Genomic DNA, 15,512 nt, shown 5'->3' with positions numbered 1-15,512 from the left:
CCCACGTCCATTCTAGCATCCAACAGTGCACACTGGCTTTCGGGACTGAATCCTTTTCCCAGTGAAGTGAATGGGAGTTTGGACTTTGATTTCAATGGGATCAAAGTTTGCCTCTGTGTGGATCAATATTAGTGTGGGATGCCATTGTGCTTGGCACTATTCAAATTCAGTGAGGCAGTCCCCATCCTTAAAATCTACATTTATCAAAATGTACATTTTCAAAGCATCATATAGAGGTTTCTTGACTCCCATTAGCATCGCCGAGGAGTGTTGCTGTATAATACTCACTGATACGGGTGCGGTGTTTGGAGCAATGTTAGAAGTCCAGAAACAAACATGGAATGATTACAAATATTGAGAGGCTAATTCTAACTAATCAAGCTGAGAAACTGGAGCCTTCGCAAAGAACCCAGTTATGCCAACACTTCCTGCTGGGCACAGAGCTTGCTGCCATACGTAGTCTAGTCAACTACACATGGTAGCAAGCACTGCCCTGCAGCTGTATTTGTGGTACCAGGTCCTAAGACTGGGAAAGCCATTTTAAAACTGCTTTTATACAGAACTCCACCCAAATAGGTACTGAATTACAAACATGATGTAATCAGGGCAAACGCTCATTGGTACTGACAGAGGGACCATGTTACCTAGCAACTTCTAGGACAAGAAGTAATGGGCTTAAATTGCTTCAGTGGAGATTTAGGTTAGACATTAAGGAAAACGTCCTAACGTTAAAGTAGTTAAGCTCTAGTCAAGTTAAGGATGTGGAATCTCCATCATTACAGGCTTCTAAGAACAAGTTAGACAAACACCTGTCAGGCATGGTCTAGAATGGAGAATCCTTAATGCTGCCTCGGTGCAAGGGACTGGACTCGACGACCTATCGAGGTTCCTTCCAGTTCTGCATTTCTAGGTCACAAAATACACTTCAGAATCAAATTAGCCCTATTGTAGATCACACCAATCCCCCCGCTCTTTTAATATTCTGATGCAAACCACAAGTGATGGGGGTGGGGTAGGGGAAGGGGCTTACTCCTTTACATCTAGTTAAGGAAATGCCTTTAATTTCACTTCAGATGCGTGGCAACTCACAGAACACACTGGTATAGAAACCAATAACCACAAACATGAGTGAGACTGGTTTTCCTTTCCTGCATTTTAAAACCACCCGCATGGATCATACCTCGAATGAGGGTGCATAACAGTTAATTCTATAATGCAGGAACAGTATATATTAATAGTCCATGTAATTATACTATGATGGCTCTTGGCACAGAAAAGCATGAATTTATGTTCCGGCAAAGATCTGAAAGGTGAGAGGAGGAATTCAGTCTCCTTGGTGACAGAGACAACACAAGGAAAACATAGAAAAAAGAAGAAACTAAAGCCCTTCAAGGTCATGAGGTATTTTTAGTCTCAGTCTCTTAAAAACAATGTTTTCACATGCAGCAAGGTGACTTAACAGCAGATGGTACCGGGGATACTTCTAAGGGTGGGTCCAGTTTCCAAGGAATCTGGAGAAATAGGACTCCGGATTATTTTTCGTACATTTCTTTCAAGGAAGATGCAGGGGACTCAATCAGTGATTCAAATCTGACCAAAGTCAGTTGTGAGAAAGAGTCATTATCAGCTGACAGCTGATGTGAAATGCTTTTTCACTAATGGACAGTTGTCTACATCAGAGACAAAGCTGTTACAACCTGTGCTAATTGTGACACCCTTATTGGTGGTCACAACGCTGAACAGTCAAGGATTGAACGAACAGAGAGACTGACCTCCTGATCCAGAGCAATGACCCCTCCAGGGGAGGTTAAGGTACTACAAGGGCTAGTTGGAAAGACTTTAGAAAATTCCACATTAACCATCCTCTTCCCTTGACAAGCCTACTGGAGGAGGGAGAGAACAGGACAATCTTCCCCCAACAGTGCTGCTTCCCCAGGTGGATACATTTTGCAGATAAGCAGAGAATTTTGTTCTCCGGGGCTGCCCATTTCAAGGTGGCTACATTCCTTTTTGCTGTTGTTTTTAAATGGTTGACGTAACATTTCTGATGGAACCATTAGGCTGATGACGACAGAGGCCACCCACAATGCTAGAGCAGAATAGCCCCTGCAGCATGGCCTGCTGGATACAGCACTGGCCTTGGACGTATGCCACCTGGGTTTTATTCCTGGCTCTGCCCCTGGGTTGGCTGTAAGCCAGTCACTTTTTTCTCGGTGCTTCTGTTTCACAGAGAGGGGTAATGATACTGACTTCCTTTGAAAACACGTTGAGATCTACTGATGAAACGTGCAAGATAAGATCGAGGTCGTATTATTAGTGAATCTATGCATATAGTAAGACCACGGCAAGTATAGTGACATACCAAGCAAAAACAGAAGCTGCTGCTTCTGCCCCAGAGCTTAACTATCAAGTGAGGTGAATTGTGATAGTACAGATTCAGGCAGTGGAGGAGATATACTATTTCAGCTACAAGGATTTTTAAGCCTTTAAGAGGAGAAACCTAGTGGGACAGATCTGCAGCTGGTATGAGTCACTATATCTTATTTCAATGGCGCTACATCAGCTTTCACTAGCTGATGACTTGGACCGGTAAAGCCAGCTGGAGTTACTCTAAATCCTTAATGAACGTGCACATAAGGAAAAAGCTCACGTTTGCCTGTTTCTGTGGCACGGGTTCTGAAATCCTTGAGGGGGGGCAGCTGTCCATACAGAAATGCCCGTGGCATTACAACAGAACATAATATGGAGACGAGTTTGCAGTAGGCAGATATTTTGATAAGGAAACATGGCTGTTGAGCATTTCCCTCTGCCACAGGCAGCAAAGAGCTAGGCTCCTCCTTTGCAGAGGGTGCAGAAGCCATGAGGTCTGGCCACACAGTACATGGCAGTGTAGCAGGATTCGGTCGAGATTCAACCCTCAGTGGGGCTGTGGGGTATCCCACCGCCTCGCTCTACTTGGCCGTCCATCCAGGCTCTGCGGTAGTGTGGGAGAGCACACGCTCTGTTAGGGGCTCAGGCCCTTGAAGCGGGGCTGAGTCGATAGTCAAATCGCGGCCCAGGCCCTAGGTCAGGGCGGGGCAGCAAGCAAACTGTCAGGGACTCAGGCCTTAAGCAGGGGCGGAGTCAATAGTCAGATTGTCCTAGCCTCTCCGGGCCAGGAAAAGAACAAGGGGGGAGTCTGTCACCCGAGGAGTGGGTGGCAGGGGGGACGTAGACCCTCCCTCTCCACTGCGTCCCAGCCCAGGGCCCTAGCTGCCGCAAAGGCTCACTGCTGTCAGTGGGGATCCTGGCCGCAACACACTGACATAGGTTCAGGCCGTGCTGCAGCCAGACTGGGGTCGGCTACCCCCGGGCTACTTCCACACTCCCCCTCGTAGGGTACCTGGGTCGCGCTAGCGTCCTCGGTGGTCTCTAACACCATCGGTTCCTCTGGATACACAGCGAAGGGCAGGCTCGACTGTTCCTCAGGGTAGTTGGCACGGGGCAGGCTCGACTGTTCCTCCGGGTAGCTGGGAAGGGGCCGGCTCGGCGCCTCCTCAGGGTAACGGGCGAGGGGTAGGCTCGGCTGCTCGGGTGTGAGCTCAGGCCGGCTGCGGTCTGCTGCTGTCTCCCAAGAGGGAGCTCAGTCACAGACGTCTGGTCTCTCTGGCGGCTGGGGCCCAACTGAGTTCTGCAGGTGAGCTTTTATACTTCCAGGTCCGCGCTGTGACCTCAGAGGGGCAGGCGCAAGACCCAGTGGCTCCGTCCACATTCGTGTTTGGGCTGGTTCGTCCCTCGGCGGGGTGTGGGGTATCCCACCACCTCGCTACAGGCAGTTTCTAGCATATGAAAATCATCTAGGACTATGCAAAATAGTAATGTTGTTGGTGTTACTTTAGCTCTGGTTGAATCAGTGCAGGTAAATGGCTATCTCAGTGAACCAAGCCACCCCTCCTACAACACCAATAGGGTAAAGGAGACCAGAAATTGGGCCATCCTGAAAATCGACAAGAGAATTTTTATAATAACAGACAGTACAATACACACAAGCAAGCCCCCTAGGTTCCTCTAAGTCACTAAAATAAGAGTCCCTCCAAGGCTTACTTTCAAGTACCAAAACCAAAAATGCCTTCCACCACATGAGCTGAGCCAGAAGCCTAGACAAATTAGAGGATTGGGCCAAAAGAAATCTGATGAGGTTCAACAAGGACAAGTGCAGAGTCCTGACTTAGGACGGAAGAATCCCATTCACTGCTACAGACTAGGGACCAAGTGGCTAGGCAGCAGTTCTGCAGAAAAGGACCTAGGGGTTACAGTGAACGAGAAGCTGGATATGAGTCAACAGTGTGCCCTTGTTGCCAAGAAGGCTAATGGTATTTTGGGCTGTATAAGTAGGGGCATTGCCAGGGGATCGAGGGATGTGATCATTCCCCTCTATTCAACATTGGTGAGGCCTCATCTGGAGTACTGTGTCCAGTTTTGGGCCCCACACTACAAGAAGGATGTGGAAAAATTGGAAAGAGTCCAGCGGAGGGCAACAAAAATGATTAGGGGGCTGCAGCACATGACTTATGAAGAGAGGCTGAGGGAACTGGGATTGTTCAGTCTGCAGAAGAGAAGAACAGGGGGAAATTTGATAGCTGCTTTCAACTAACTGAAAGGGGGTCTCAAAGAGGATGGATCTAGACTGTTCTTAGTGGTAGCAGATGACAGAACAAGGAGTAATGGTCTCAAGTTGCAGTGGGGGAGGTATAGATTGGAATATTAGGAAAAACTTTTTCACTGGGAGGGTGGTGAAGCACTGGAATGGGTTACCTAGGAAGGTGGTGGAATCTCCTTCCTTAGAGGTTTTTAAGGTCAGGCTTGACAAAGCCCTGGCTGGGATGATTTAGTTGGGAATTGGTCCTGCTTTGAGCAGGGGGTTGGACTAGATGACCTCCTGAGGTCTCTTCCAACCCTGATATTCTATGATTCTATGATTTCACAGTGGCCCCAGATTCTGCCCCCTTCCCAGCATGCTTTGATAAAAGGCGATTCTCAGGCCGCCTTCCTTTACCTGAACTGTTTCAGGGAAGCAAGCATGCTGTGCATCCCCAACTCATGCTTATCTTTTTAGATAAGAATAAATATTTCCTGGTCTTGTTTTTTTCCTGAAATCAGTTTGGCTTGGTCTAATAATGTTGAGGAGAAACATGACCCCACCCTTCTGTCCTGGCTGTAAGTGAGTAGAGAGGGAACAGACAGGTGTCTCGTTCACTACACAACTCTGTGTACTTTCCCGCCTGTGCACTGAAAGAGGCGGGAGTCTTGTGGAAAACTATGTGGTCATGTAACTACAGACCATTGCATCATGCATGCATCTTAGGGGGTGCAAATTAAGATGACATAGGCATTAATTCTGACATTTCCTACTGTTTTTGAGTGCTTGACCCTCATACAAAAAAATGTTTCAGCATATTTAGGCTGCAATTTTCTGTTATTTATTTATTTATTTATTTTTAAAGGAAAAAATGCTGTTTGTATGCAACGGTCTCTTTCCTACCTACCCCTTTATAATCAGGGGTTGAATCCTAAACACAGGCCTGTGGCACTTGAGTTTAAGGGTCAATCATGGTAGATGACAGTAGGAGTAGGCTGTTATCCTCTGTGGAGAGACCACCAGAGGGGGCTGTAAAATGCACTGAAGAAATGGCTTTCAACTGCAAAGTGGAGGAATCCACTTACAAATACATGGAGGAATCCACTTACAAATACATGAGTAGCTTCATTTTACAGACAGCAGAGCTGAGTATTGTGGCAGATTTCTGAAGGGTCAGTTTAACTCACTGGCTGTTACTTTGCTGTATTGTCTACTTTCTGTTTCCAGATTGTGTAACCTCAGTGGGCTAGGAGGCCTTGCTTAGGAATTAGGGGTGTAATTAATGCTAATCAGTAGAAGTGAGACTTGCACTCATGGTTTTATCTGGCCTAGTTGCCTGTGTTTTCCCCTGCCCAGGCCACAGGGCGTCTCTCTCACTAGCTGTCTACTCCATGGTTTTTGTCTGTGTCTTGCCTGAGGCAGTGCTGTGAGACATGGTGAAGTGTGTTGCTGGGATGGTACCTGTGCTGCTACTAGCAGCAAGCCAGGAAGGAGCCATACTGAGCTATTGATGTGAGCTGGCAATTTTTCAACAGTTAATAACTTACCCAAATCTGAATGGTTGTCAGCAAAAGGCATTTCTGTTGGTAAAGAGTTGTATGTCGGTTGTCTGGGTGCTGTGCGTATAGTGTCTACAGAAGCAGGGGCGGCTCTAGGAATTGCGCCGCCCCAAGCAGGGCGGCACGCCGCGGGGGGCGCTCTGGCGGTCGCTGGTCCCGCAGCTCCGGTGGACCTCCCGCAGGCACGCCGGATGCTCCACCGAAGCCGCGGGACCAGCGGCCCGTCCGCAGGCATGTCTGTGGGAGGTCCACCAGAGCTGCCTGCCGCCCTCCCACGGCACGCCGCCCCAAGCACGCGCTTGGCGCGCTGGGGTCTGGAGCCGGCCCTGTACAGAAGGATGAATTCCTAAAGGCAGAGGCTTTCAGAGGATGCTAGAAACCAGTGTCATGTCCCCATGGTATAAGCAGACAAGGTGAGTCTGTTTTAATAATACACTATTTCTTCCATGTAATCAGTGGATTACACTGTCATTTGATAACATAGCTCAGGGGAGGAGTTCTCTGAAGCCTAAGAACTTCTGTCCTGTCACACAGCTTAGTGAGCTGCTTACGATACTCAGCTACTTTTCCTAAGTCCCCACTAGACTCGATGCCATTGCTTTTGACAGAACATTGTATTCCAGTCCGTGTCTGTATCTCCTAGTGTCTGGTCAGGCAGCATACCCAGAATGAAATGGCCAGCAGCTGTCAAGCCTGCCCTCAACGCGAAATGCTTTGGCATTCCGGAATCAAAAACACGGCTGAGAGACTGAAATTCAACACTCTGATTTTCCAAATGGAAAAGCCCATGGAAATTGATCTCCCCAAAAACATTGATTACAACTGCATTTTATTGTTCAACATTTTTCAGCCAGCCCTATCCAAGGTATTACAGTAACACCCAAAGGCTCCCATCGGGATCAAGGCCGCGTTGTGCTAGGCATTGTCCAAACACATGGGAAGACACAGTCCCGTCTCCAGAGAGTGCACAGTCTAGTTTACTTTAGGCAAATGAATCCACTGAAAGTTTTTTACTCATTCAACTATGTTACAATGGAGGCTTTCATCTCTACCTCTTGTGTGTATTCCCATGTCATGCCCTCTGCTTTCAAAGGCTTAGGTTTTCCTTTAATTGTGTATTGAGGACAGCCTTTGTTTCTAAGCCTTTAATAATGGATTTTTTGTCTGTGCTAAAAGAAGAATTTGTCTCTCTTCTGGCTTGTCTCTTAAAGCCAAAGTGACAGTTCCCGCTTCTGAATGAAATTTACAAAGCTTACTTTTTAATTTTCAAGAGCTGGGAGTGGGGAGGGGGAGCCCCTAAGCATTTCAAACACTACAGCTAGGAGAAGGTTTAATGGTCTAGAAACATTAACTGCAAAGTCTCTGGGTCGTTCAACATTAGTTACACTAAACTGCAATTGTTCTAGATGGAGCCCTGCCAAAAGTGCTGGAAGATGAAATAGGTTTTAGCCAGTTTGCTGCAAGCTTGGCCACCCGGATTCCTCCACTTTGCAGTTGAAAGTGACGTGCAAGTCCCTCAACCACCAACCCCAAACTCCCCTCTTCTAGGAGGCCCAATAAGGCTCCCCTGTCTCTGCTGGTTCCAATCTTCCTGGCCTGTTTTCATGAGAGTGGGTAAGAGGCGAGCCTCTGCAACCTTCCCCCTCCCCCTATTCCCAACAGACCTTGCGTTCTTCCCCCTGCCCTGCAAATTGCTTGGGGCTGGACAAGGAAGTGGAGTCTCCTCCCAGCAGCAGGAAGAGAAGCCTGAATCTGTGTGTGACAATTGTGTGTACATTTAGGGCAAAGCCCACACTCTGATTTCCTCCGCTTGCATACACATCCTTGCGGTAGCTTGATGAAAGCTACCATGAGTATACATTGTACATGTACATAGCACAGATGAAAGGAAACTGAGACAAGAGACTAGCTGAGAAAATCAAGTCAGGCTTCAAAAAAATTCAGAGACTTTTCAAAGTTTGATTCTGTTTATTTTTCTTCTGGTTTCTGAGCCTGTCGGGTGCATTTGGGTCACATATTCAAGCTTTGCTCAGCAATCATGAGAGCTAGAAATATTTAATGACAGTTGAGTTTCTCGTATCATGAGATGACTGGGGCTATAAGAAAAACACACCATGAGACTTGCGATCAGATCGTAAGAGTAGACAATGCTATCCTGTGGTTGTGAGGGCTGTAGTCTAAGTCAGCTGTTGTGAAGTTCAGTCTTCTGTAATTACAAGGTTCCCTCACTGGTCGGCAGTTTCATTATTCCAGTGCACTGACTTTAGCCATCGCTGTGAGAGGACAGGTGATCTTGCAGGTATCTAGGGCCAGCCCCATGGAGGGTCTTGAAGGGGCAGAGATCTTGAACTGGACTCTATTCAGTGGGGAACCAGTGCAGAGAGTGGAACACGGGGGTGAATGCAGTCGTGGTGACCTATGCTGCTCTGCAGACAGGCATTTGGCAGCAGCTGGCATTGATTCGGGGTACATGGCTTCATTCCTAGATATGAAGTCCAAGAACCACTCCTGGAGGCTGCAAATGTGAGGATCGGCATCCTGATCTGGATCCCCAATCTGGGCTCTGTTACTGCAGTAGTGAGCACTGTATTCAACACCCACAGAAAACCAGAGCTGAATTTTGTAGCCTGATCCAGTCTTTTTATTTTATTTTATTTTTTTTTAAGCAAAATCCCAGACGGTGGCTTTCACTGTATTAATTATTAAATGAATAGGAGAGCAGCCTTCTGTCTAGCTCAGCTGGCACTTTATGAAAAAGAGCCAAACAGAGACAGTCAAAAAACAGCCATCCAGCTAGCAACTTTCCAATGCTTTCAAGGAGTCCAACCTGTCTGCTGGCCTTTTCCTTTCTGGAGCATCCTGATGCTTACTGGAGAGCTTCCTCTTAGAGCTTGGTTAAAGGCAAAACCAGCAACAGCCAGTTTAGTAACTGCTGGGAAAGGCCCACAAACGTGGTGATCGATCCAGGTTTCCACCGTTTTCAAAGAACAGTCCTGGGGCGCGTCTTGCCATATGCCTCTCACACGTAGCCCCCAGGGCTCTCTGTTCCAGCACAGTAATGTGGAATGAATTGCTAGTTAATCCAAAAACGACGGTCTGAAAATACGTGATGCCCATTAGCACTCAAGAGTTCAGCTTTCTCATTCTCCAGGAGGAGAAGACATGAAAGTAACTTCTCTCTGGACAGAGTGACTAAGAAATGGAAAGGACACAATGAAGAACCACCAGGCCCCTTGTCAAGAGACCCTTAATTTCAATAAGGGAAACAATAAGATGTCTGGAGGGCAGAAAAGCTATGACAGGGATATTGTTCCATGCACAAGCTGTTGCCTTGTGTAGTGGGGTGGTCAACCACTCCTGGCCTGAAAGGGGTTAAAAGCCAGCCCTTGGAGAGGGCTGGGAGCCTTAGGCCAGGCTGACTGAGGAGGCAGCCTCAGCTATGACCACCCCCAAACAGACCCAGCTGGCCCAGTAAAGGCCAGGGAAGCCAGGAGCAGACACACAGTCTCTAGCTGTAGAGGGAGATGAGCCTGGCTGCAGGGACCTGAGCAGAATGCCTGAGTGGAGCAGGGCTGGGGAAAGGCAGAGGAGCTGGGGAGGCTCCAGCCTGGAAAGCCCCAGGCTGTGGCCTAGCAGAAGGCCAATGGGTACTGGGGGTTGCAGGGGGCAGCCTGGGGTAGGCAAAGGCAGCAGGTCCAAACCCTCCTTGCCAGTGATGAGTAGGCTGATACTGCAGTCTGCCCCAGGGCGTGGGGCTAGACAATGACTGGCAGTAGCCTGAAATTGAGGCTAGTATATGAGGCTAGATACGGGGATAGTGGGTGGGGGCTCCCCAGGGAGGGGAGACCCTGAGACAAAGGGGTTACTGCCAAGACTTTCCAGTCTGAATTTGTCTGGTTTCAATTTTCAGCCATTGGATCCCGTTAGATCTTTCTCTGCTAGATTGAAGAATCCATTATTAAATATTTGTCCCCCAGGGAGGTACTTATTGACTGTAATCAAGTCACCCCTTAGCCTTCTCTTTGTTAAGCTAAATAGACTGAGCACCTTGGGTCTGACACCATAAAGTATGTTTTCTAATCCTTTAATCCTTCTCCAAGCTCTGCCCTGATCGCTCTCCAATTTATCAACATCTTTCTTGAATTGCGGGCCCCAGAATGGGACCCAGGATTCCAGCAGTGGTCACCCCAGTGCCAAAGACAGAGGTAAAATTACCTCTCTGCTCCTACTTGAGATTCTCCTGTTTACACATCCTGGGATCGCATTAGCTCTTTTGGCCACAGCGTCAGGCTTATAATTACTCAGGTCATCTCATTTTTTAAAATTGGCACATTAACGTTCTTCCAGTTGTAATAATTACCACATTTCTGAAGCTAACATCTGGGCACTCCCTACATACACCAGGATGTCCAAAGCCTTGAATAGCTCTCTCTGCTCTCTCAGAACCACTTACTTAAAGGGTCAGATGCCAAGTGGTGCCAGGGTGACTCCAGCACTCTGCTATATGTAGGCTCGGCAAATTTAGATGTTTAGTTTTTAATGTGGATGGAGAATATTTCTGTTGAAATAAACATTTGTTCAATTTTGATTGATTTTTAAAATTTTCAGTTGTGGGAGGTTAGGGGAGGGCTTAGAGAATTATTTAATGACAGTAGATGTCGAGATTCAAGAAGTTAAAGCTTTATATCTCATAAAACACACATTGTCAAAATACACAAAGTAAATAGCCTTAAATCAAACTCTAAGTTCTCAAGCAGCATTTTTATTATTTACCTGTTTATCGATTTCAATTATTATTATTGATGGAAATGTCTTTTCATTGGTTTGTGTGTGTACGGTGAAACTGACGTTTGCTGTCATTTATCGATTAAAAATCACATCCTTCTGAGCCAGGTTGGGGGACTAATGCAGACACTCGTGCTAATTGCCCTTGAGCATGTTTTTCTGCTCATTGCTTTGCAAATATCCCTGTGTGCAATACTACCAAGGAAATGAGCCTCTCTAGTTCTTGTCAGACCCAACATAGCACAGTTGTGTGTCTGAATTTAAGCTGCAGAAAATACAGAGTGGAATTACAGCAAAAAGTGCTTAGAAAGGCACAATGAAATGAATAGAGCAAGGAGGGAAGCGCATTGCGGAGAAAGCATTCCTCAGATGCCAGTTTTGAGGGTCATTCCTCATTAGCCCTTTAAGGCCCTGTGGCTGAAAGGTACCCCATGTACTTACTCCCTATATCAGCTTTCTTGGACTGTCTTGTGTTTTATGTTATGTTCATAGCATACCAATAGAGAACTTAGATAAAACCATAAAATACTCTTGCTGGACAGTTGCAATGTACCACTGCTTTAGTTCTTAGAACTTAAAAACATAGAGAGCAGCCTGTTTTCTCTCGTCCTGCCTTACTCTAGACCGGCTTTCTGCAGATTGAATACTGCTAGGCTCAGATTGCACAACTCCTTACAGAACTCCAGTCTGCAAGCAGGACCAGGAAACCCCCTGAGATTTAAAGTGGCAGCTTGTAATTTTTCAACAGTTGTCAATACACTGGAGTTTTGTAAAATTTCCACAATTTTATCTTACCACAAAGGACTAGTCATTCACACTGAGGAGAGAGAGAGAAAGCTTGCGAGCCATGAAGGACCTGCTGGCCTTGAGCCACTCCCCTATCCCCCAGTCGCATCAGAGTTTCTAGCTTGCTCATGTGGGCAGGTAGAATCCATGTCTGCCAGTTCATACAAATGCTAATTATCCAGAGCCAATGGGTCAGTTCCTTGGCTAATGCTCCATTAATAGATATTAGGGCCAGAAGGGACCGCTGTGAAAAGTCTACTCTGACCTCCTGTATTACACAGGCCGGAGAACTCCCCCCAAATAAGTCTGGGACAAATGCCAGGACATATGCCCACTTTTGTCAAAAAAGTGGGGTGCAGAGGAAAGTGCAGGGGGAAGTGGCGATGCAGGGGGGAGGGCAGGGCTCAGGTGGGGGGCATGCAGGGCCTGGTTGAGCAGCGACACCAGCACCACAGGCGAGGGCAGGGAAGGCTTGGGCAAGCAGCGATGCCAGCCTCATGCGGGGGGGGGGGGCGGGGCTCAGGCTGGTCCCATGCATAGGGCAGAGGGGGGACTTGGGTGGGCCCCATGAGGGCAGGAGGCGGGGAGGACTCAGGCCGGCCCCTTGTGTGGGGGAGGGAGGCAGGGGGCCTCGGGTCTGCCCCCTGTGGTGTCCCATCTTCCCTTTGGGAAAATAGGGTCACCCTATTTCTGTGGCAACAAGAAGGTTACTATTTTGCTCTTTGTCAGCCCTTTGATAACATGGAGGATTGGTCCTGCAATTTACGGGACCTTTAGCTTGAAAAGACAGGCCCCCAAAAGCACAGGGCCCATCTCTGTACGGTCCCATTCCCAGGGGTGGTGGGTGCACATATAGCCGAGAATTCCCCCTTCTGGAAATGGGTCTCAAGGAGGAAAATAGTGTGAAGGAGACACACCCTTCTCGGGGGTGGTCCAAGGCTGCAATGAACTACCCCGGGGCCAAAGGGCCCTCACAAGCGCCATCTTCCTCTCCAAATGTAAGGGGGAGCCGCCCAGAGGGGGGGCAAGTGGGGCAATTTTCCCCAGGCCCTCATGAGAGGTTTTCGGGGCCCCTGGAGCGGGGTCCTTCACTCGCTCTGGGGGCCCCGGAGCTTCTTCCACTCCGGGTCTTTGGCGGCAATTCAGCGGCCGGGGGTCCTTCCGCCCTGGGACCCGTCACCGAAGTGCCCCAAAGACCCGCGGCGGGGGGGGTCCTTCCGCCCCGGGACCCGCCACCGAAGTGCCCCAAAGACCCGCGGCGGGGGGGGTCCTTCCGCCCCGGGACCCGCCACCGAAGTGCCCCAAAGACCCGCGGCGGGGGGTCCTTCTGTTGAGTCTGAACTTTTGATGAACTTAAACTTAACCCAGATTTGATGTCTCTGTCTGAAACTTTTAATCAAAGCTCTGACCTGCGAACTACTCATGACACCCCCCCTCCCCTTAAGTAGCCATCTCCCCTTTTGTCTTTTTAAATTTACATTTTAACCTGTTTTATCCTGTAGAATCTTGATTGATTATGCATGACCATTATGATCTGTTAATCACTTTGTTTACTTCTGTGTATAAATATTGATGCTCAACCGTAATAAACTTGCCACACTTACTCCGAAGCCTTTAAGCTAAGGATAGTGTGAGCCCGTTGATCAACGAAGTGTTGTCTGGTCTCTGACAGATTGTGAGCCCCATACCAACTCCACACGAACTCGGGTGCTGGAGAGGTGAGTAAGGACTTGCTTTTTACCTAACACTTCCGCCCCGGGACCCACTGCCGAAGTGCCCCAAAGACCCGCGGCGGGGACGGGGTCCTTCCGCCCCAGGACCCACCGCCGAAGTGCCCCAAAGACCCGTGGCCGGGGGTCCTTCCGCCCCGGGACCCGCTGCCGAAGTGCCCCAAAGACCCGCGGCGGCCGGGGGTCCTTCCGCCCCGGGACCCACTGCCGAAGTGCCCCAAAGACCCGTGGCCGGGGGTCCTTCCGCCCCGGGACCGACTGCCGAAGTGCCCCAAAGACCCATGGCCGGGGGTCCTTCCGCCCTGGGACCCACTGCCGAAGTGCCCCAAAGACCCGCGGCGGCGGGGGGGGTTCTTCCGCCCCGGGACCCACTGCCGAAGTGCCCCAAAGACCCGTGGCCGGGGGTCCTTCCGCCCCGGGACCGACTGCCGAAGTGCCCCAAAGACCCATGGCCGGGGGTCCTTCCGCCCAGGGACCCACTGCCGAAGTGCCCCAAAGACCCGTGGCGGAGGGTCCTTCCGCTCCAGGACCCACTGCCGAAGTGCCCCAAAGACCCGTGGCGGGAGGTCCTTCCGCTCCAGGACCCACTGCCGAAGTGCCCCAAAGACCCGTGGCCGGGGGTCCTTCCGCCCCGGGACCCACTGCCGAAGTGCCCCAAAGACCCATGGCCGGGGGTCCTTCCGCCCCGGGACCCACTGCCGAAGTGCTGGGTCTTCGGCGACAATTCGGCGACGGGGCACCCCCGCTGCTGAAGACCCCAGGCCCCCTGAATCCTCTGGGCGGCCCTGATGTAAGGCACATTTCTCTGACCTTGTGTTCAATATAAACACAGCGCAACCGGTATATACAGATAGATATTTTAAAAGACACCCTGCCAAAACAAGGAACTCCACAGCACATGCTTCTTCCTTTGGGGAAAGGACGAGAGACCAAACAATATGTGCTGGATGTGTTCACACGTTGCTTAATGCATTATTGGAAGGTGGGGTGACCAGACAGCAAATGTGAAAAATCGGGACAGGGGGTGGGGGGTAGTAGGAGCCTATATAAGAAAAAGACCCAAAAATCGGGACTGTCCCTATAAAATTGGGACATCTGGTCACCCTGTTGGAAGGTGATGACTGGAGCATACAAACCTACAGAGAACAGAAGACTAGCCTGTGAGCTGCAATGTCCCAAGAAGCCACTTCTAAAATGCTTCAAGCTGAGTCCTCAGCACCTGCAGTGCACCTTGAGCAATGGCCCTCCATGCTACGGATACTTCCACCCTGTTAAAGCCAAGCTTCAGGTGCCCAGTTCGGGGGGGAGGGGGCTTCAGGAGTCATCCCCACTTATTTGTGTGAACTCCTCCCATGGGGCACGTGACACCTCGAAGGGAGCCCAGAGGGGTGTGGAGGAGGTGGGGCTTTGCCTCTGGCCCCAGAGCCATGCAGAGGGCGTATGTGGGGCATCGTAGCCGACTGAATTCTTCCCTGGCCTTCATCATCTGCCACAGGACAGGACTGCAAAAAGTCCCACCTCTGTCACATGACAGGAGCCAGTGTCCATTGACTCAAGGGGAGCCTATTGGACAGTTCTCTGCCTTCCCGAGAGTGGGCTGTGCCAGCAAGGCCCTGGGAAGAGCCTATTGCGTGCATTGGCAGCTCTGGCTTGGGAGGGTGAGTCTGTCCTGTGCACGGAATGCTGGCACGGCCAACATGTGTGCACGTATTTCATACGGAAGGCAAGACCCCGGTTTTAACGGCATGGTTTTGTTGTGTAATGGAGGTTGCTGATGGAGTACAGATACACTGAGTAACTGAAACGGGTCATCACCCAATGACAAAAATACTGCCACTGCTTAGGCACGGACCCATGACTGAACCCTTCCACTTTTTGTGAATGTTGCGATAGGCTCTTCAGGACAGATATGCAAGGTGGGAACCTGTTAAATGATCCTTGGAGGTCTGAAGCAGAGAGCAGCAGTCTTATTTCAACGCCACGCTGCATAACAGCAAGTCAGATCACACCAGCGTAATCCATCCCCCAAGCAGT

The sequence above is a fragment of the Mauremys reevesii genome, linkage group 11, assembly GCF_016161935.1.
Source record: "Mauremys reevesii isolate NIE-2019 linkage group 11, ASM1616193v1, whole genome shotgun sequence".
NCBI classification, from domain to species: Eukaryota; Metazoa; Chordata; order Testudines; family Geoemydidae; genus Mauremys; species Mauremys reevesii.
The sequence above is the reverse complement of the archived record's forward strand: the minus strand, read 5'-3'. Positions refer to the sequence as shown.